The sequence below is a fragment of the Desmodus rotundus genome, chromosome 2 (assembly GCF_022682495.2).
Source record: "Desmodus rotundus isolate HL8 chromosome 2, HLdesRot8A.1, whole genome shotgun sequence".
Lineage (NCBI taxonomy): Eukaryota > Metazoa > Chordata > Mammalia > Chiroptera > Phyllostomidae > Desmodus > Desmodus rotundus.
The window spans coordinates 5,928,847-5,950,490 of record NC_071388.1 but is presented as its reverse complement, the minus strand read 5'-3'; positions in this window follow the sequence as shown (position 1 = coordinate 5,950,490).

The following is a 21,644-nucleotide window of genomic DNA, read 5'->3' as shown; positions in this document are numbered from 1 at the left end:
GGCCAAAGCCTGGTCCAAGTGGGCTCCACGGAGGAGGCGTTCTGAAACAGCAGAACCAAGGGCAGGAACCACAGACCACTGGCTCTTGCTGGAATGTGATGCGACAGGGGAGAGGGGGACAGTTCGTGGTGGTGGATGGAGGCCGGGAGGCAGTGGCTGGCTCAGCAAGAGCTTTGTACCCGCGTCAAAGTGCTGGGATTGGAGGCAATGGGAAGAAACCACCGTGGGAATGTGAAGAAGAGAGTAACTGGGGTGGGATTTCTGTCTCGGTCTGGAACCATTTTGTGCCCTTGTGTGTGGGTTTGTGTGCCTACACTCCCACCGTTTACGTCTCTGGGCGAGCCTGTGTCTCCTTAACTGTGGTTTCATTGTACTCGCTTGCAGCTTAGAAGAGAACTCACCCTTCTAAGTCTTCAGCCACCTTGGATACTCACTTTCAATTTCTTTCAATCCTTTTTTTTCAGCAAATGATGCTAGAAAATGATGCATAAATGCGAAAGTGGGAAAATTATTAAAGATTTATCCCATGGTAGGCAGACTTTCAACTGTCCCATCTATTCGGCCACTGTGGCTCCCAGGAGGCAGCCTTGGCCTTCACCCCTTTATCCAGGTAATTAACAGTGGCCGACAGGTAAACTCATGTTAACTGAGTGAACTATGGACCGTTTCTGTGCACGTGTAGTGAGTGTATGTCTTCCCGGGATGTGTTTGCTGTATCCCAGAAAGAAGCAACGTAACTGAGCCAGTGTATTTGTTAAATTATACGTTTCTGGTCTACTTAGATATTTTATGTATGCTTCCACTGAACTCTGCTTGGAATACTCTCCTTTTTGTTCAGGTTAAAAAAAAAATGGAAAATTTTTCAGAGGGGAAAATGTGAAGTCTTATTTTTATTTAAATTAAAAGGATCCGTTGCCTGATAAAAATCTCAGGTTTTGCTTGATCTCAGGAAGAAACCAAGTATTTCTACACCTATTATCTTTACACCTTCTGCAATTTGGTTTCTTTGAATTTGTCTATTGAGACCAATAAAAAATGGGAAAACTCCAAAAGAAAATTTCTCCTATGAGTTTTAAAATTCTCATCAGCATTTTCTTCCTGACACATCCAAGGAAATCAATCCTTCTTTGCAAATGGGCTAAGTACTGTTGTCAGATTGCCCCCAGCGTTTGACGTGTACAATTTCACCCACATTCCGGCCAGCTGAGTTTAAAACAAGGACCATAATTTTCTGGAAACATCTGGTTCTCTAACCACCATCTGGCATGATCTTGGTAAGTCTTAACTGTTATTTTTGTGCCATTTTATCAGCCTTTATTTATTTTACATTATTCATTCATCTTGGAAGGAGTCCTCAGTGCTTCTCAGAACACACCTCTTTCCGGTCTCCTTCCTTTTAAGAACCACATAGCGTACTCTTACTTTTGTTCTAAAGAAACAACAAAAATATTTAATACTTGAGCTCTCAGGCCTGTGCTGACTGGGTAGAGAAGGGGTTTCCTCAGTATATACTTGTTGCCCGAGTTTTGCCTTTAGCAAATCTTACTGACTCTCTGACTCTCGGTGCAAAAGTAAATTTGCGCAACTGCTTTGGCAGAACCTACTGGATCTGACAACTCACAAGCCCTGTGACCTGGTGGTTCCATTTCCGGGCGAGAGCCACACAGGCACATGCACACGTTCCCGAGAAGACAAGTACAGGACCACTCGGAGCAGCAGCATTAGCCACACCGGCCTCGAACAGGAACCTACCCAAATGCTTTCAACAGAGGAGCAGGTAAGCTGGTTGTGGTACACTCAAAGAAGGGAATACTATACAGCAGTAAGAGTGAATAAAATGCAACCATAGGCAACCATATGATTGAATCTCGTACACGAGCTACTGGGCAGAGGTCATCAGTGTGATTCCATTTATGTGAAGTTTCTAAGTAGGAGAAATGAAGTTAGGGCATTAGAAGTCACGCTCGTGACTACCTGTGGCGAGAGTTAAAGGCGGGAAGGGTCACAAGGGGAGCTTCTTCAATGATGGTTACATTCCATTTCTTGATGGGGGTCCTGGTTCCTCAGGTGCATTAACTCTATGAAAATCCTTTTAATGTCCATTTTTGGTTTGTTCATTTTTTTCTATACACTTCAATTATGTTATACTTCAGTTAGAGGCTAAAAAAACCAGAAAGCATAAAAAGCAAGAAATACTAGAACTAATTCTAAACATACTAAAAACAGTAAATGAGATAAATTTATCCACAAATGGAAAACACTCTTAAAACACACACACACACACACACCAGATGATTGTGCATATGTGAGAGCAAGCTGTGCTTCCTTAGGGACTTCCTGCCAACCCGGAGGGTGTTAGACTCCAACCCAGTTAGATTTTCATCCCTGATTAGGCCCAAAGCACAGAACATCCCCACCCCCTTTTCCCTTTCAGGGATGGAGCAGAGAAATGGTTCCATCCCCACCTTCAAACACTGATCCACTTGTGCCTCCTGCCCAAGGTCTTCCCAGCTTCCTCACCAGCTGCCATCCTTCCCTTGACTCCCAGCACTCTGGTCCAAGCCTCACACCCGGCGTCAGCTATGGCCTGCCTCCTCGCATCCTTGCTCTATGCTTCTCTGCTCCATTCGGCATCAGGGATGTCTGTCAGCTCAGCTCCTGCATAAGAAGGCAAACTCCTGGAGGCCCAGAGTCATTGCCCCTTCGTCTGTGTGGCCCTGGACCCCACAGCCATGTTCCCGATGGGTGCTGGGTACACGGTTATTGTGGTTTTCCTGGCTGGATTTTGGGTGCCATTCCCTGGGTGTCTGGGTTGCAGATGACACTGTTGAACATACACTGCCTCTTAGCAGTCTCCTTCCAAAGCAGAGTCTGGACAACCCGAAGGCACATTACTCTCTCGAGCTCCATGCCCTGCACAAACACACCAGTTCAGCTTTGGTGTTGGTTTCCTATTTGTATTTTCAAAAATTGTCTCCTTCGATTAACAGAAGACCTTCCACCATGAAGAGCCGTAATTGCTGCTCAGACGCCCTTGGCATCCCCTGGATCGCAGTCAGAGGTGGGATGGGTGCCCTGGACGACCCTTCCTACCCGGGCGAGGAGCCTGCCAGGTCCTTTTCCTGTTTAACCATCAAACTCTCAATTACTCATTACACAAGTGACAAATTCTCAGCCTCCACCCAAATCAGACCATCTCACGTTTTCTCATTTTGAGCTTGTTTTTTCTCCTAGAATCCAGGTTTTCTGTGCCTTAGCTTTTATCAGTCTACGATATGCCATACGTTCGACATATTGATCCTATTGCTATTGAGCCCTCTGAAGACCGAACAAGATTGAATCATTTTCTGATTTAGAGATTTTTTTTCCTGTAGTGCTACACAGTTTGACAGGCTTCCTTGCGGATGTCAGAGGGGCGTTCTCAGTTGGCATGATTATACTTCGTCTAGAAGAAAGGATTTTCCAGATGGTTTGGAAGTCTGAGGGGGCAATATCGGGAGACCAGGAAAAATTCTCAGCACAGGATTGATTGGAAATGCCTGTTAAGTCTCTCTCTCCAAAATCTCCCACTTTCCACCTGCGTCCTTTTCTGTGTCATCTGAAGCTTCTCTTCGTGGGGTCCAGACCCCTGTCTTTGGAAAGAACTTTTGGCCTGTTGTAGTGCCGCGAACAGTGGACTGTATTCCAAAGGCAGCTTCTTTATTAGCTAGAACCATGCAAGTGCCATTTTTGTGCATCAAAAATCATCAAATGTTGGCAATTTCACATGGCTGAATCTAGACGTCGGTTCTTGTGACTGTATTTATCCATGTATCAAATGTGTGCCCCACACTTACCACGTGCCCAATGCAGTGCTAGCATGTGAGGGTACAACGGGGAATGAGACGCAGCCCTGTCCTCCCAGCCTCTAACCGGGTACAAATGGGTAATGACAGGGGACAGGCGAAAGTAGCCCTGTGACAGGGTGCCCCTAGGAGCCATGGTGGGGTGACTGTTAGGGAAACTGGTGACCCCCTGGCAGAGTGACCAGGAGCTGGCCAACTGAACAGAGACTAGGAGTTAAAAGAACAGCACCCAGTTTCAGAATGTGCCGAGGCCTGGGTGGCAGAGAGGAACAGAACACACCCGACTATGGTGGAAATGGAGAGCGTGTGGGGGCGTGGGGAGCTGTAGGCTGTGAGGATGAGTAGGGGCTTGTGAGCCAAGCTGTGGCTTTGGAAACTATTCCATGGGCAACAGGGAGGAAGGCTTGGCACTGAGGCCGGCTTAGCACCACTCTGTACACTGTTTGAGGGATGGAAGGACGGCAGGAGGTATGCCAGGGAGGACCAGGCAGACGGAGGCCTGGGCGTACATCTCCTTTGTTCTGCTGATTGTTCGTTCTTGGGAGAGTTGCTTCCTTTAATTTTGATGTGAAAGCAGAAAAAAAACAAAGAAAATCGTATCATGCCCACAAGATAGTTCAAGAAGAGAGCTGGTCCAGGGCAGTTGTGGGTGAAAAGGCAGAAAAAATGGCCTCAGGGCTTCAAGTGAGCCTACAGCCCAACGTCTGTGCAGAGGCCGAAGCAACAGACCAGCCCGGGGAAGGCTGGAGAGAGGAGTGCAGCCAGGCCATGCTGCCTCGTGGAGCGGCTGTGTGGGGCAGCTGGGGCAGCCTGTCCAGCCACCAGCCGTGGCAGGTGGCCGATGTTCTGAGCACGACGTGGATGGTGAGCCACACAAACGTACCAAGACACAGGCCAGCACTCCCATGGCAGAGTTCTGATGCGCTACGTAAAGGAGACATAGAAATACACGGTTTGTCCAGAAATGCCAATGGGAAAGAATGACCCAGGGACACAGCAGAACACCTCATTTTGGAAAACTGTCCCCATCCTTTGGAGGGGAGGGAGAAACCGGCATCAGCAGAGAGACCTGCTTAAACACTTAGCCCGAGTACTGCATTCATTTATAATCTAATGTTAAAATCCAAAGCTCTAAAGCACATAAATTTATCTGATCCTGTACAGCCCTCTGCCTAACCGCCCCCATCCCGCCCCCACCCCCTGTTATTTTTCCAAGCTGGTCTAAATTTTCCAGGTGGTTGGAAATGCTGGTTATCCTGTGGCCTTCAAGAACATCTCACATTAAAGCCAGTCACACTGAGTTATGGTTTTTCCATCAACTCAACCTTTTCACCAAATTGCCCACGGCTGAAACTATTTTCTGATAGATAAATATTTTCAAAGTTCCACTGTCAGCCCAGTTTAGAAACGCAGGTTTGTAATGACTATACCCACCCGTGTCTCCTCCTCCCAACGGCGCTTTCTTTTTTTCCAGAGCAACAAATCTGGAGGGGAAAAAGGAGAGATCACATATTAAAATGATATTAGCAAAGACAGGAACAACGGCTCCTTTGTGATGCTTTACACTTATTCAGGGAAGAAATATCTCCGTACCCTTTTCTTTTAAAAAACACACCCACCCTTTTGCTCACTTCCAGCCCTTGTGGCTGTTGGGATTTACTATGAACAACACAGAGCAGCAAGAATATTGTTTAAATTCTGCAGAGAAGAGATGTAGTCAAACATCTGAGGACACCACTTTTCCGAAAATGGAAAGACACTCATCCTGTTTGGCAAAGTTTAAAGAAGGGGTGGAGATGGGCTTTCCATCAGAGACAATAATCCAGATTTTTAGAAAACCAATAAAAAGTCGGGTATAAATGAGAAATCATTTACTCTCATTGTGAGACGTGTCATATGATGTTTTCTTGTTTCTTTCAGGTTCATTGGTCTGAGCCCCCCTCCCGCACCCCAGGAGAGCAGCTCCCTGGGAGGCTGCTCCTTGCTCCCCACTGTGATCCCAGCACCGGGTGCATGGAAACATCAGTGAACAGGTATTAAATAAGTGGCATGAATGAGTGAAGTGTAGAAGTGGCCTAAGAGAGTACTTTTTCCATCTGCTGGGCAACGGGGCCTTGGAGGAAGTAATTAAGGTTAAATGAGGTCAAAAGAGTGGGCTGTGATGTGATAGGGTGAGTGTCCTTATAAGAAGACGCGCCAGAGAGCTGGCTCCCTGCGTCTCCCTGGGCACACACCGGGGACAGGCCATGTGAGGGCACAGTGAGAAGGCGGCCATCTGCAAGCCGGGACAAGAGCCCTCCCCAGGGAGCCCACCCTGCCCCCGCTTTGATCTAGGACTTGCCAGTCCTCAGAAGTATGAGGAAATATATTCCTATTGTCTCAGCCACCCCGCCTCTGGTAGTGGCTGTGGCAGCCTGAACAGACTAGTACATACCCTGGCACTCACTTGGCATGTGGACTCCAGAGTCAGTTGTCCCTGGCCCTGATCAGGTGGCTGGTTCGCCCGTGGTGAGAACAGTCAGATGATCCAGTTAATTTTTACCGGTAAACTGTGAGAAACTGCTCTCTTAACCGCAGAGCTGATGCCCTGGGCAGAGGGCTGGAGCCTCGGGGTCAATGCCCATCCCTTAGATGAGGTGAAACTTAGAAGCTGCCTAGTAACTTGCAAAAGCTGAAGTGTCCTTCTAGTCCTTGGAATCGGAGCAATACCATCTCCTCTAGCCCTTTTGGGGGGCTGCACCGTCAGTTCACATCCTGATACTCTGGAAGCACCAAAACTGAGTATTATTAATATTTTAAAACTTAATCTACGGAAGTCAGAGGTGAGGGTTGTGGTTGTGTTACCAAGATGATGGGAACAGTGATTATGTTCTCAGAATAGAAATATCGGCCCCTCTGGTGAATTCGCACTTGTTTTGCTTGTTGGTCTAGTTTGTTCTGTGAGAGGTCCCTCTGGTCTGACTCTGGTGGAGAGGCTCCGTGACCCACACTGACCCGCCAGGGCCGTTCTCATTTGGGGGTGCTGTTGGCGGGGGTGACCCACGTGTGCCCCCTGGGAGTGTTGCATTCCCACAGCTGCCTGCCACCCCTTGGTTTGGCTCCTGCCTCTGCGTTCTGGATTCTCACGGTGGCCTCTCACCAGGGGGCTCTGTAGAGACTCACCACCTCAAAACCACTCTGAGGTGGGCTGAGCCGCTGGCTCGGGGAAGCAGTAGAGAGGACAGGACGGGCAGGCCCTGGGCCCCCGCACAAGGCCGTGCATGCACAAGGGGTGCGGGAGAACGGAGCAGCGCTCACTACCACACCCAGAGGGCCTGGGCTGCTCTTGAACCGGTGACCCAGCAAAGAAAGTCGCTCTCCAATGGCGAAGTCATCCAGGGAGTTCAAGAGAGCAAATGGATGAGGCACAAGGCCTCCGTCAAGCAAAACCCAGGTTTGCCGAGGCCTCGGGACTGTGAGAAGTCCCTCTGGGGCTGGCAGACACCTGCCCAGAGGAGTCACCAAACTTTGTTCCAGTGCAAGCAGAGCTGTCATTCCACGTGATTGCTGTCTGCACCAAGGACGCCACCCGGCAAGCTCTTCAGCCAACAGCCCTTCCTCAAAGGATCGAGTCTGGGATGGAGCCGCAGCGATGACCTGCAGAGGCTGGATCGGAGCGTGATTGGGCCGGCCTCCACCACAGGGCCTCAGCCTCGGGGGAAACACCCTGCAATATGTCTTCATTTTTCAAATACGGGCAGCCCATGAACGTGACTAAAACGTAATTGGTACCATGATTGAAGGTGGGCGGGACAATGCAAGTTTTAGTGTCCAAGTCAAATTTTCTCACGCTATTTGGAAATCCCTTGCCATGGTACACGTCAATGCATAATTGTAACGAAGCGCTGTAATCTAGGTTTCACGACTCCTTACCCTTCTTCCGAAAGGCGGACGCCCTCCGATGTGTACGTACCAGGGGTGCACTGGTTAATTAACGAAAAACAGCATCGCCCGTCTCTGAGTTTGTAGCCTGCAAATCCGCATCACCATTCCACCCCTAACAAACTTCTATGAGGATCACTCTTCACAGAGAGGACTGCATTTGCCTTCAGCACAGGAGATGTTTTCACACCATGGGTGCTCCACCCACACCCAGCCAGTGTTCAGGGAGGTTTCCCTGGGCTCTGCCCAGTGCCTGACTCAGCCAGCAAGTCAGCGACAGGAGACTCTCAGCTTGCGATGGTTCCGAGGGAAGGAGATGGCTGGTTGAAGGGATGGCGGGGGTGGGGCGGGGGCAGAGAGGCTGTTTAGTGGGAATTTCATGGTGCTTGTGCTTTGGCTCAACAGGAGAGCTGCTTTCTGCTCCTCTCAAAGTAACAAACAGCCCTGCCTGCCATCAGAGGCGCCGACTCTCGCCACCACCCCATGGTCAGAGCAAGGGAAAATCCTGGCCCCAGCAGGGACAGAGATCAAGGGGAGCAACGACCTGGAAGATGGTGGTGGGGGCTCCCCATGGGGCACACGCTGCCATCTTGCAGAACCTGTTCAAATCCATACCTTTAGAGGAATCAGTGGGAAGGGACTTGGGGGGGTGGTGCGACAAGCTGGCCAATATGGACCAAGAGGGACAAAGCAGGACCTTAAAGGAAGAGCTGAGCAGAGGGCGAAGCTGGCTGTGGCTCGCCGGGAGCGAGAAGGGGCGGGTCAGTGCCCTGCTGCGTTTCTGAATGGCCCGTGGACTAAGAATGGCTCGATATTGTCAACTGGCTGGGAAAGAGTCAGATGCAGAATACTGTGTGACAAGCGCCAAATATATAAAAGCCAAATTTCAGTGTTTACAAAAAAAGATTTTTTTACTGAAACACAGCCCACTCATCCATGTACTGAAGGCTGTTTTTGCATCAAAGCTGGGAAGAGGCCGAATGGCCCACAAAGCCTAAAATATCTTCTCCCGGCGCCTTTCCAGAAGTTTGCTGACTCCCCTTCCGGAACATCCCGGGAGGGGGCAGCAGACGCCCCCGGCCCGTTGCGTGGCTTTGTCAATGTTGTGGGTGCTAAGGGATAAACAGCCCAGGGTTAGGAGCGTCTGGGGGACTATCAGGAAGAGCACTGGTCACAGGTCACTGAATTGTGGGGTCCACGGAGGCAGGACCCGAGAGCAGCAGCCCTTGAGAATTAGTACTGGGCTCCCCCTTGCTGGGTGGGCCACACTCACCTGGGGGTGAAAGGGGAAGAAAGACAGCCCGGGGGTGTTAGGTAGATATTTAACGACTAAGAGCCTGGTATGTGATGCAATTACAACGTCCCAGAGCCATTTAGCTTGTCCTTTGATTTTCTACCCATCACGGGGTGAAATGTGTCCCCTCAGTTCCTGCGTTGAAGCCCTAACCTCCAGGACCTCAGAATGTGACCTCCTTTGGAGGTGGGTCTTTACAGAGGTGTTTACATTAAGATGAGGTCATTGGGTGGCTCTGGTCCAATAGAACTGGTGACCTTATTAAAAGGGGAGATGAGGACACAGACCCAGAGGACCACGTGAGGACACAGAGAAGAGGACCATCTATAAGCTAAGGAGGGCGGCCCGGAATGGAGGCTCCCTCACAGCCTGGGACGGAACCAACCCCGCCCACACCTCGGTCTCGGGCCTCTGGACTCTGGCCTCCAGAACTGCGATGAAACCTAAATCTCTCTTGCTTTAAGCCACCCAGTCTGTGGCACTTGGTTGTGGCAGCCGGAGCGAACCGCTGCAGTGTTTCATCCAGTGCTGGAGGGAAAGCATGCAGAACAGGCAAACATTTCTTGGTGAATCACTTCATATTTCTGGTCCAGTTACCCACAGATTTTGTATAAATGATGACACCATATTTGACCTGAAGAGTCGCGCTGATAAAGGACAGGAGGGTTTTCAGACATCACCTCGGCTCTTCTGTCCTTTGTGACGGCCCCGTGAAAGTCGGGCCACTGTTTCGCTCTCAACACTGGTTTCCTCCACAGGCAGCGGGGAGTCACTCGGAGCAGTGATTCCAAAGAGGTCAGTCTTGTTCTTTGTGACAAGGTTTCCAGAAGAAGTTACAAAAAGATTGTCTTTGTCCAGAGCAGTTTGTCAACTGTCTCCTCCCCATTTCTGGCTCCATTCTGCCCATTTTTTGCCTCCGCCTCCACCTCCACCTCCACCTCATTTTTTGGGCACTTGTTGAACAAACAATACATGCCCAGGGTTGGATTTGTGACATTTATACAGATTGTTAAAATTAGCACAGCTGTGGGCAGAGGAAGGACCACAGGAAGTGATTCATTTCCTCCAGTCAGCTACTCTGACACCTAGCAATCCCCGAGAGGTGGAAATCAGAGAAGGTCCCCGGAGGAATTGTGGGAGGTCATTGCTAGACTGGACCTGGTTAGCCAGGTGGGCTGACGACCACACTGGACAGGCAAGGCACTGACAGTCCTCAAGAGCAGAGTGACATTGGGACACTGAGGGTCTGGCATCATCTTTGAGTCCTGTTTCTGCCAGTGACTAACTGCCATTGCCACGGGCTCTTCCAGCTCTACCAATCCGTGGCTCTGGGATGAAGCACGGCAGACCAACCCGGGGCGCACTCTGCTTGCTGCCGAGACGGCACACCTTCGCAGTCTGGGATCCTGCCGAGGGTCCCTCCGCAAACCTGGTTCTCCTCTCTGACAGTCGCACCGTGCAGTGGACAGAATGAACTCCAAGCGCAACAGAGACACTTTCCCCTCTGCTTTCGGGGAGATGACAGGGGCTGGCGTTGGCGGTAGAGGTTCCGATTGGTGGTCCTTGGTCAGTGTCAGTCCAGTTTCAACGGGCCCTTCAACGTGGTGCAAACCGTTTTACCTGGTCTTGGCCCTAGACTGCTGCTCTTAGAGGATGCTCTGCCCAGATGAGGATACTTATGACGCCCTTGAGCCTTGTCTGGGGTCTTGCAGGTTGTTTTCTCCAGCGTGGCCATGTTAATTTTCACCCATGCTGGAGGGTCTCTGGTGCCCTCCACTCAATTTCATAGCTGGGAACTGGAACAGGGTTCACAGGCCCTGAGAGCTGACTGTGGATCTTCCCAGGGCCCCCCAGCCTGAGAAGAGGGGAAACATGACTAACCGGGCTGTGGGCGGTGAGTGAGCTGCAGGCGGAAAGGCTCCTGCTCGGTGGGTCTGGGCCCTCGGGTGCCTCCAGTTCCCCTCCTTATTCCCACCCCCGACGCAGGGCACTGTCCATTACTGCTCCACCAAGTCCACCAGCCTTGAGAGGGGAATAGTTTTTTTTGAAATGCATAAGTAATGATTCTCAAAAATCACCTGCTGAAGACTTAGTGTGTGTTTTTTTTTAATTTTTGATTTTTTAAATTTTTATTTTTAGAGAGAGGGGAAGGGAGGGGGAGAGAGAGAGAAACATCTGTGAGAGACTAATATCGACTGGTTGCTTCTTGTACGCCCCTCTGACTGTAGCCCAAACCTGCAACCCAGGCACATGCACTGACTAGGGATCAAACTGGCCGCCTTTCCCTTTCCAGGGTGATGCCCACCGACTGAGCCACACTGGCCAGGGCACCTGCTGAGGTTTGGAACGAGGTGGATGACAAATAAAGAAACAAATGAAATGAGCAATCAAATCACAACACTTAGAAGAAATCCATCGAGAACCATTAGGGCATTTAGAAAAACCACCTAGGGTGTTTTAGAAAAATAATCTTAATAAGTTAAAAAAAAATAAAGAATTGTTCTTAATCCACTACGCTAAAGCCAGTGTCTTCATTCCCCATTCTGGTTAGTAAAGACTTCAGGGAAGGAAGATTCAAGGGAAACGGAAGCCATATGGGGGGAGGACATACAGGCAGAGGACATGGCAACCGGGGACAAACATAAAGGCGAGAAGGTTGGGAAAGAAAAAGGCAGCAGGACGAATGGGCAAGGCAGAGGAGCAGGGGTGGGGAGAAGGACGGAGCTAAAAGCCCGGAACGTTCTGCAGGGTTTGTAGGTCACTCTTATCACAGGCTTGTCCCCTCCCCCCATTACTGTGCTAGTTAAAACTCGGACTGATTAGTCCCCCCCCCACTTTTGGGACTTTCCTATTGTTCTTTATCCACAAGCAAGCCCAAGTGGCAGCTGAAAGGGAGGGGCTCAGGCAGGCGGGAAGGGGCGCCCTCCAGTGGGCCCAGGTTTGGATGAAGGGGGACAGAGGACAGAGCGCACTTCAGTCTGCCACTTCCCCAGGACAGTGTGTGAGAGGCTGTCCCTGGGGCATGCGAGCCTCAGATTCGAGGTCCCCACCTGTAATGGCTCACGCAGCTGAGTGTCCCCTGGGAGAGGGCAGCGCCTTCTGGCCAGGAGAGATGTCCAAGGCCGGAGGGCCGCAGGTGCCAGGGGCTCTTCCAGCTCTAACTATCTCTTGTTCTGTGATAAAACCAAAAACACCAGAACTCCCAACAGCTGTAACTAATTTTTTTTAAACTGGGAGATTCAAACATGTAAAAATAGTCAGTAAATTGGAAGTGTATAAAGAAGAGAGAAAAGTACCGTCTTTAATTCCATCCCCGGGGGATGACCACGGTTTGAAATTTGGGTTACATCTACCATTCTTCCACATTAAAAATATGCATAGGTGAGCATATGAAACATATTACATGTACACATAGCTAATGTACGTCATATGCAACATGCTCATATCTTATGTGCCACTTCATGGCAAATAGTGGACACGTGTGGCCTTGCCGTGCTTGGCAACTATTTCGTTCATGTAAAAAAAGTTACCAGGGTGTGTACTGGGATAAAACACAGCCCAGGAGAAAAAATAACTGGTCCAGAGACACAGCACCGTTGAGATTTACTGAGGGACTGTTGAGGTTCCAGAGAGGAGACTGGGGTGATCTCTGGCTGAACCCCCTGCTCCCCCTGGCTGGCCTGCGCTTGTCAGCAAGTGCTGGGAAAGTGCCACCCGAGAAGCTCCTTCTTGAGGCCACTGCCGTTCTGTCCCAGGCAGAGTTCCCACTCAGCCAAGGCATCCCCCACAATCCCCAGCTCCCCTCAATGCCCCCTCTGCTCCTCCCCGCAGCCTGGGGGAGCCATCCCTGACTCTCCATGGTGGAACTCCTCTGCAAGGAAGGCTTGGCATGCTGCATGCTCGCTCCGTGTCTGCTGAGAGTGGCGGCCGCGGAGACCCCAGTTCTGCCCTTGATAGCACAGGATGAGGCGGACCCTGGATGGGCAATTTCCACCATCATCACGAAGGCTGTGCTTGAAGGAGTTCCTTCTACACATCAGGTGTTCTACCTCCTATCACCTCTGATTTCCCACAACCAAGTGGGGAAGGTATTACTGTCTCCATTTTATAGACACGGAGAATAAAGCCCAGAGCACTGAAGGAGTTTGTGCCAAGTTGCACAGCTTCATGGGAGAGGTGAGGTTCCCCTTGGGGGTCTCCCTGTACCCTTGACCCTGCACCACGACAGCCTGGTGAAGGAGGTATTGGACTCTGGAATCATACTGTGGGGCCCTAAGGCCAGAGGTGGACCTGTTAGCTGTCACTTGGAAAGAGGAGCCCTTGGGTAGGGTAGGAGGCTGGAAGGCCTTTCTGGAAACTTCATGGGCCATGACCTCCAATAACCATCCTGGAGGGCGATCTTCATGTCATGGCCCCACCGCCCAGCCTGCTGGACCACTGGTTTGGTAGCAGACATGCTTCTTCATTGGTCACTTAAACACTTGGGATCTAGGTTTGACCTCTAAGCCAAGGTTTCAACATCCACGTGTAGTTCTCAAACACCAATATCCTTCGACAAACTGGTCTGTGTATTGTGGTCTTATGTTCTTTATTGTGAACTATTAAGCTTTCTTCAAAGGTCAATAGTGTTCAGAAAAATTAGAGGGGTGCAGGAAAGTTAGATAGAATTCAGAAAAGAACAAAAGTAATGACTACGAGGATGGAACACAGGAGCCTCAGCCCAGGGTACCGAAGGTAATTATCCCTTTCCCAAGGAAATGTGGGGGGTGGCATCAGTCCTTAGAATCTTGGTCAGATTCTTACCACTGACCGGTAGTTCCTAACTCCATGGAGAAACGGGTCTTGACCCTCTGTAGGAGGTGTTCCGGCCAGGTGACCACTGCACGGTGGCCCAGGCCCTTGGCATCTCCTGAGACCTTTGGGATGTGCCTCAAGTTTGGTTCTGGACGTCACCCTGAGCAGAAGAAGGTGGCTGTGGCTGTGTCATGTCTCACCAGACACTGGTCAGGTCCCGCTCCCTTTCTGCACCTCAACCCCTCGCCAACAGCATGAAGACAATGCTGGCATCTGTCTGTTAGCGTTGGTGATGACTAACTGAATTACTCTGTGCGCGATGCTCGGACCAGTGCTGGTCCCATGGGGAACACACACGATCCAAGTGTTAGCTACCGCTGCTGTGAAATCAGAGACAGGGTCAGGGACATTCAGAGGGCGGTGCAAGGTGTGGACTAGGCTTAACATCGAGAATGAATTCTTTTACTACTCATTAGTGGGACATGATTGCTATAGAATGAACCGGTCAGCTATGAGGAGTGTGCGCAGCGTGGTGAATTTGAACCGGGGCGTGCACCTGTGCGGTTCCCCCTCCACGGGGTCGTGTCTCATGGCTGCAGGGAGTTGACTAGGGAGGGGGTCGCCCCACTTTATTTAACAGCCCTTGCTGAGGGGCACATGGGATAGAATATCAGAAAAGGCTCCTCATCTTCGGTGTTTTTTCGATATCCCCACCGCGGTTGACCTTGGGGGCTTGGCAGGGTGACAGACTCCACCCTGAATCAGAGTCAGGCGTGTGTTTGTGGTGTTTCCCTGTCTGGTCCAGTCTCACCGTGTCCACCAGCACTATTGCAGCAGCCTCCCCCTGCGTCCCCCCTCGTCACCCTGCTGTCTCTGCTCCCTGCGGTCACCAGCGAGCCTTCCACAAGGTGACCCAGGCCCCGTGTCCCACAAGACCCGGCTCATTAACCACTGCCCATGAGGCTCCAGCCTTCCTGGGTCCCTGCTGTTCCCCCAAACTGCCACCTGTGACCCTTCCTCCAGTATCTCCCTGTTATCCCTCCTCCCTCCCTTCAGCTTCTCTTCACTGCCTCCAAGGCCCTCCCTGACCTCCAGCTTCCGGGGACTCTCTATCCTCCCCCCATCCCCTTATGGGGTCCTTACCTCAGTGGCCTCCACCTGCGTGCATGTTTTGTGGTTGTCCGTCCCCCCTCCAGCTGACCTTGAGTGCCTTCTCCGTGACAGCCAGGATTTGTCCGGTGCTGTGTCTCAAGACCTCCGCCTGTGCACACACAAAGTCAGAGCCACATAAAGGTTTGCTGAGGGAACACGTGAGTGGATGAGTGAGTGGGTGGTGGAGAGTTTGAGGGAATAGTGTTTAGAGGCTAGGGTCTAGCTGAGCACTTCAGGGGACACTTTCCAGTTCCAAGATGGGGGCCAAAAGTGTGAGAAGGCTTCCATGCCTGTGACTGAAAGGCAGGGTGTGTGTGCTCTTAGGATCCCGGGGGAGGCTGTGGATGTGTGGCTCTCTGCTGCCCCCTCCAGGTGGGGCATAAGAGTGAAGCTCTTGTTCCAAGGATGTTTAAAAGAGCTCTCCGAAGGCCTGGGCGTGTAACCTGGTGCAGGTGAACGTGGATGAGGGGGGAAAATCCAATTTTCACTAGCGCCTCGCAGATATTTGCGAGGTGACCCCTCCCCATTATTATTAGCAGTACATGTGATTTTTGTCACCAACACAGTTCCTGCGGATCTTCACAGACTGATACAGTGGTTGCAGATGCATGGATTTTGACATACGGATTTTGCTCATGGTGACGTCAGTATCATAACGATGAGACGCACCCATAGGCCCTGTTATCCAGTGAGTTGATAAGGAAGCGTGTCTGTCACACGATTATCGTTGCTATGTTTTGATATCTGACGTCACTGTCACTGAGTTGCTGTCGTGGGTTTCGGAACGTTCCCTGAGAAGCAGTGCACAGGCACCCCCACAGAGCTGGGGGTCCATGGCGCACATGGATGGGTGCCGAGGGTCCCACCAAGGAAGGAAGATGGGACCTTATGTGGGGTGGGGAGGCCCCACATAAGCCAGGAGCCTAGGCCCCTTGCTCCAGGTAGGGCCTGGGACTTGGGCCATGGGTGACCTCCCCATGGGAAGGGAAGTAAACCTCCCCCTACCCAGGCTTTTCTGTCAACTCTTTTACTCTTCCTTCCAGTTCTCCTTCTATTCCAGCCACAACTCTCTCCCCAAACCGTGATGACATCCCTCTCATCCTTCCAGGACCCGCTGCTATCATAAAAGGAGGCACCTTTGCCTCCCCTTACTTGGCTGTAAAGGTGGAGACACCTGTGCAAAAACCCTCACAGAATCAGCCACTGCTCCTGGGCACCCAAGTCCCTAACCCAGACAGGGTCTTCCTATTGTAGACAAACTCTAAGTTCATAAAGACCGATGGTCAGATTTTCCTATCAAGTTCAAATAAAGCATCAAATGATGGAGTTGAGTGAGTTTCTAAGTGCAAAGCAAAGATTTGGAGATAGGACAGTGGTCAGCAGAAAAAAAATGTAGGAAGCGTGAAAACAAGTTATACGTGCTGCCAGGTCACACATACTATAATTCTCGTGAAATACTTTCTTCGGTTCAGCTTCCTTACTGAAGGCTGGACAGAGTAAAGGAGATGGTAGAAATGCCTCTATTTTCATTTCAACCATCAATGCCACTGTGAGAACTTGGACCAGACACTAGAGCGTATTTCATTTCTCATTTAAGAAACCATAGTCTCTCTCTGTCTGTCTCTGTTCCTCTCTGTTTGCCCATTTCCCTATCTCTGTCTCCCTGTGCTTCTCTTTCGATGTCTCCGTCTCTGTTTCTCTCTCTCTCGCTGTCTCTCTCGCTGTCTCTGTCTGCCTGCCTCTTTCTTTCCGTGTCCCTATACCTCTGTCTCCCTCTCACACACACAGACACACACTCGCTAGTTCTGCTCTGTCATATTAGGATAGGTTCTGAATTTCTTCTCTTCTTTCATTTTTCCAGGTGAAGAGACACTACAGCCTCAAAAGCGGCACACAGCACCCTCTGCCGATTCGGTCCCTGGTCACAACCTCGTCCCCTCCTTAGGCCCCAGGAATGCCATGTGACAGAATGTTAATATCTGAAACATGCTTTGAAGTCTTAGACAAAGACACTGTCCTAAAGGACTCTTTTAAAAAATCATTATCCCGCCTCCACCGCACAACCATGCCCAGCGAGAGTGCTGTGATTGCCTGAGCAGGCCGGGTTCATGATTTAGAAGTTATTATAACAACAAATCAGCTCACCATAAATCAGACCCTAAGAGCCCAGCAGACCTCCAGAGTCGTGATCTTTATACGGAGCCGAGTCTTGACAAAGACTTTGCGTTAGAAACATGTCTGACTTCACCCCCTGTACAACCTACTTTCACATCTAAATATTCTTCATAGAATGTGTCCATGCGCCTAATTTAAAATACACTAAAAATATTTGGAGGGGTGAGAGGAATACTGACTTCCCTGGGAAAAAAAAAACAAAAAACAAACAAAAAACCACCAGAACACCTCACATTGCAAAAGGCAGGGAGTAAGATATCCCAAGTTCAGAATATACGTTTGGTTCGGTTGCCACAGTCCCAGAGCGCCGTTGGAGCATCTATTTTTCCAAGCAGCCGAGAGAAATGATGTGTACATTTTTCATGTGTAATTAGGCCGTGTAAGGCGATCCTCGCCGACGGCTGCCGCTGCCCTCGCCGGGGGAATGGCTTCCAGATTTCACCCCCATCTCTTCTGTCTAGACTCTACGTTGCTATTTTTTTCCTGCTCACTTAAAACAGACTCCAATATAAAATGCCAAAAACAGAAGTGTTGTCCCTCTTTCTCATAAAGACGTGGGACACAGCTCTCTCTGCCAGACAAGCAGGGGCCCAGACTTTCCTAAGACACGTGTCGTCTGAAGCTGACAGTGAAGATTGTCCAGGCGTTTCAATGGGTCATGCAAACCCTCTCTCTCTCTCTTTTTTAAAAATATGGTTTTCATTAAGAGAGCGAGTATTTCTAGAGAGGCGTGGTTCGGGAGGAGGCGGGAGGGCTGGGTGGGGAAGGAGGCAGAGAAACAAACGGAAAGCTGCCTCATGAGTTTTCAGACAACACCGTTATTTATGTCGCTGCTGAAATCTGCATCGTTTTATAAAACGGCTTTTGGGGAGTGAAAAATTGTCATCCTATTACCAGGGGCACATCGTGTTGAGTGTGCTGGTAATTCAAGTGAAACTATAGTTACTTAATCAAAGGAGATGGAGACATTCTGATGGCATGAATGCCATTTTTTTATTCATTGTAAGAACTTTTACATATCCCATCCTTGGGGGGAACAGAGTCATTTTCTTTCCTGACTGGGACTTGAAGGACAGTATTACAGGTGGATTTATTTAATAAGATGTGATGCTAGAAGACGAGGCGGGCAGCTGAAGGGCCGTGTGATGGCCCAGCAAGGGCTGCGGGAGAGCCACGTTTGAGCTGTTTAAAGCCGCCTGTCTTGTCCCAAATACCTGAAGTTTCTGTGGAGATGGAGTCTCTTCCTTCTGTTGAACGAGCTGCTTCCCTCTGGGGAGAACAAATACAGGCAATAATATAGAAACAATTTTTAAAGACAAGGAAGGATAAAATCATGCTGCTTACTGAATATCAAAAATGAAATGATTGTTTCTCAGAGAAGTAAAGATGGGTTTCAGTTACCACTGAAACAAAGCAAACCAGAAGTAATGAATGTGCAATAGGAAAATAAGCTTCAAATAAGTAAATGATAAAAAAAATTCAAATTCTTCTGGATGTTGATTTTTTCTATCTCCCTCTCTATTCTAGTTTAAAATATGTCCAACAAGGAGGTGCTTCTGGTTAACAGGCCCATGGTACCCCATTGTTGGAGTTTGTATGATGAGCTCTTTAGAGGTTATATTGCCTTTGCTAAAAATATGCAAAATCATCTTATAGAACTCTGGTGAAATTCTCAATTTTTCAGAAGCTGTTAAGGCATCTACAAGGTTTTTTTGGAGCATCTACTTTATGCATTGGTATGATATGAGCTGTAGAAAAATCAGCTATATTGTTGTTTGAAAGGGAATTTAGCAACAACTTCCCTGGAAGCAACGCTGTAGCAGTAAACTTTAAGTGTCCACATTGACTGGTGTGGGGAGTCCGAGGAGCAGCAGAGAGAGAAGAGACAGAACCCACTCTTCAGTGGGAGAAGTTTCCGAGCTCAGGGAAGAGACCAGAGGGCCTGACAGCTGAGAAATGACTCCTGTGGAGACAGAGGGAGAGGCTGGTCATCTGAGGCAGAAAGGGACAAACTGCATGAGGAGGAGGGCATTTCTGGTGCCTCGAACAAATGACAAGGAAGGAAAAGGTTTTTGTGGGCCCAGGGGGTCTGGGAAGCCTCACAGCATTCATCGTTTCAGTCTTGAGTTTATACCCAATTTTCTCAACAGGGTCGGCCAGATCCCAGCACTCACTCTCTTGCTAAAAGCATCAAGAACCCTTTGGGAAGTATTGCTAGGCTTTACTAAGGGTATGCCGAATCATGCTTCTGTTACAGAATTTGGGTGACATTCTCAATGCCTGAATCCACACAAGAAAAAATCCACGTATGTGCTAAATGAATGGTGTCGACTACATTCTTCTGACTCCCAATTTTAATTCATGTTTGGATTTTATCTGATTAGCACGGTTGTTCTGTAAGGTGGGGTTCAACTTCATGAAATTTGTATTACATGATTTATCAGAATTTCCTCCTGCTCATTCACATGGTGACCTTACTTACAGTGTTTGTGTCAATGAGATTCATCTGCCTTGCTGGGATTTGGCTTGGGCATCTAAATATAGCTTTCTAGACAGATATGGTTTGAGTCTACTTGAAATTAAATGGCTCTGCCCAACAGATGAGATCTTATCTCCATCTGTATGGCATCTGGCTCCCCGGGAGTGAATCTTGAGGCAGTTTCTCTCATTATACTTATCATGGAGCTAGGGAGACCCTGAGCTCCTGGAGGGAACAAGTCATGCCATCTTTTCATCCTCAGTGCCTGGCACGATGCAGGCACTAGGCTCTCAATGTGTGTGCCAAATGCATAAACAAACCTGTGCTTCTCTAGTTGGGGCCTGACCCACATCCAGTGGAAAGAACGTAACACAAGGGCACGTAAGTTTGACCCACTTACAGGAAGCCTGTCTTGGTTTCTGATACAGTAACAGATGTTGCATGCAGCTCAGTCTGTAATAGTACTCTGTTCTATTCTACAGCTCTTCTCTTACACAGGCTTTCTGTAGAGTTTTGTGTAGGTGGCTTCACTTCCTCGTAAGGAAGTTAACTCAAGGAAAATCTGCATATTTGTACCCCCCAACTCATGGCTCCAGGCGCCGGACAGTGTATATCATAGGTACTGAAGGATAAACCCTCACATCTGTCCTTTAATGCCACACGGGGGGTGGAAAAGCAAGTCGTCGGTCCCATGTTCCTTTTCGCTGTGCTGTTGGCTTTACTTTTCTTTAGAAAATATCTTAATGCTGTATTCTGTCTTTACATGTCAAATGACTATCAGAGATTCTTCTGGAAGCCAGAAGACATTTCGGCCAAACAGAGACTGAGGAACCTGGCTCCTGGCTGTAGCTCAGCCTCTGATGTATCTGCTTAAAATGAGGAGAAACACAAACGGAGGAAAATCTGATGATGGATGTAGCTGTAATATGACTTAGAGATCTACCCACAAGCCAAACCCCGAAGCCCGATTTGCCAGGGCGCGCCGCCGTGGAAACCCTCTGCCGAGCCAGTCACAGGAACGCTTCTGCCAAAACAGTAACGCCGTCCACGGTGCAAAACGTGCCATCTGCGTGGGCTCAAATTCTGCACATTGGTGCATAATTTTTTTTCTGTTCACATCAGAGAACACAGGGTTGGCGCTGTTTTCAGAAGACTTAAGTAGCTCTCATTTAAATTATTCAAAAGTTGTATTTGGCTGAATGTTGAGTTTCGCTCTTTCTCAAGCTGGGATCCTTTCCAAGGATTGTTAAAAAAAAAAAAAAAAAAAAGCCCAGTGACTTTGGTAGTGAAAGAATTTAAGTCCTTTGGTGATAGACCCCATAGAAACAGACAGCTTACTCAACAGAAGTGGTCTGGTCTGGGCGATATGGCCCGCAGAGGGAATTGGGGGCTGGCGGGTCTGCCGCAACTTATGAAAGGGGGCTTGGTCCCCGGAGCAGCCACGGGGCCAGTGGGAAACCAGGGCAGCATGCGGGGCCGGGGGAGGCAAAGCTGCAACGGCTTCTCAGGGGGAGGATATCATAAACAGTGTGTAACTTTAATCCTGATTGCCCAGAGTAAACGGACAGCTCAGCCTGCCTATTCATTAGCAGTTTGGCACTCAGTCGCGGGCCAGGAAACAATATGCACGAGGAAAACCACTCCTTGCAACAGAACACTTTGGAGAAAAAGTTCATGTTTTCTTTTCTTCAGAACTGGGCTGCAAGGCCTTGGGTTCTGGGGGTATCTTTCCATGACGATGATTTGAAATCCTTGGTTGAATATTGTTGCAATGAAACCAAACTCTGGACCTGATTGATTAATGGAATGAGTGGACACACACTGATCTGCCTCAGACCTGTTTGGAAGAGAGAGTGAGTGTGTAAAGATAGAATGTAACTATAATGTATATTTACTCATTATATTTATATTCTATCTATCTATCCATCTGTCCACACAAACTACTTCATGTTTCACTTTTAGCTCCAGTGTATTTTAACCCAAG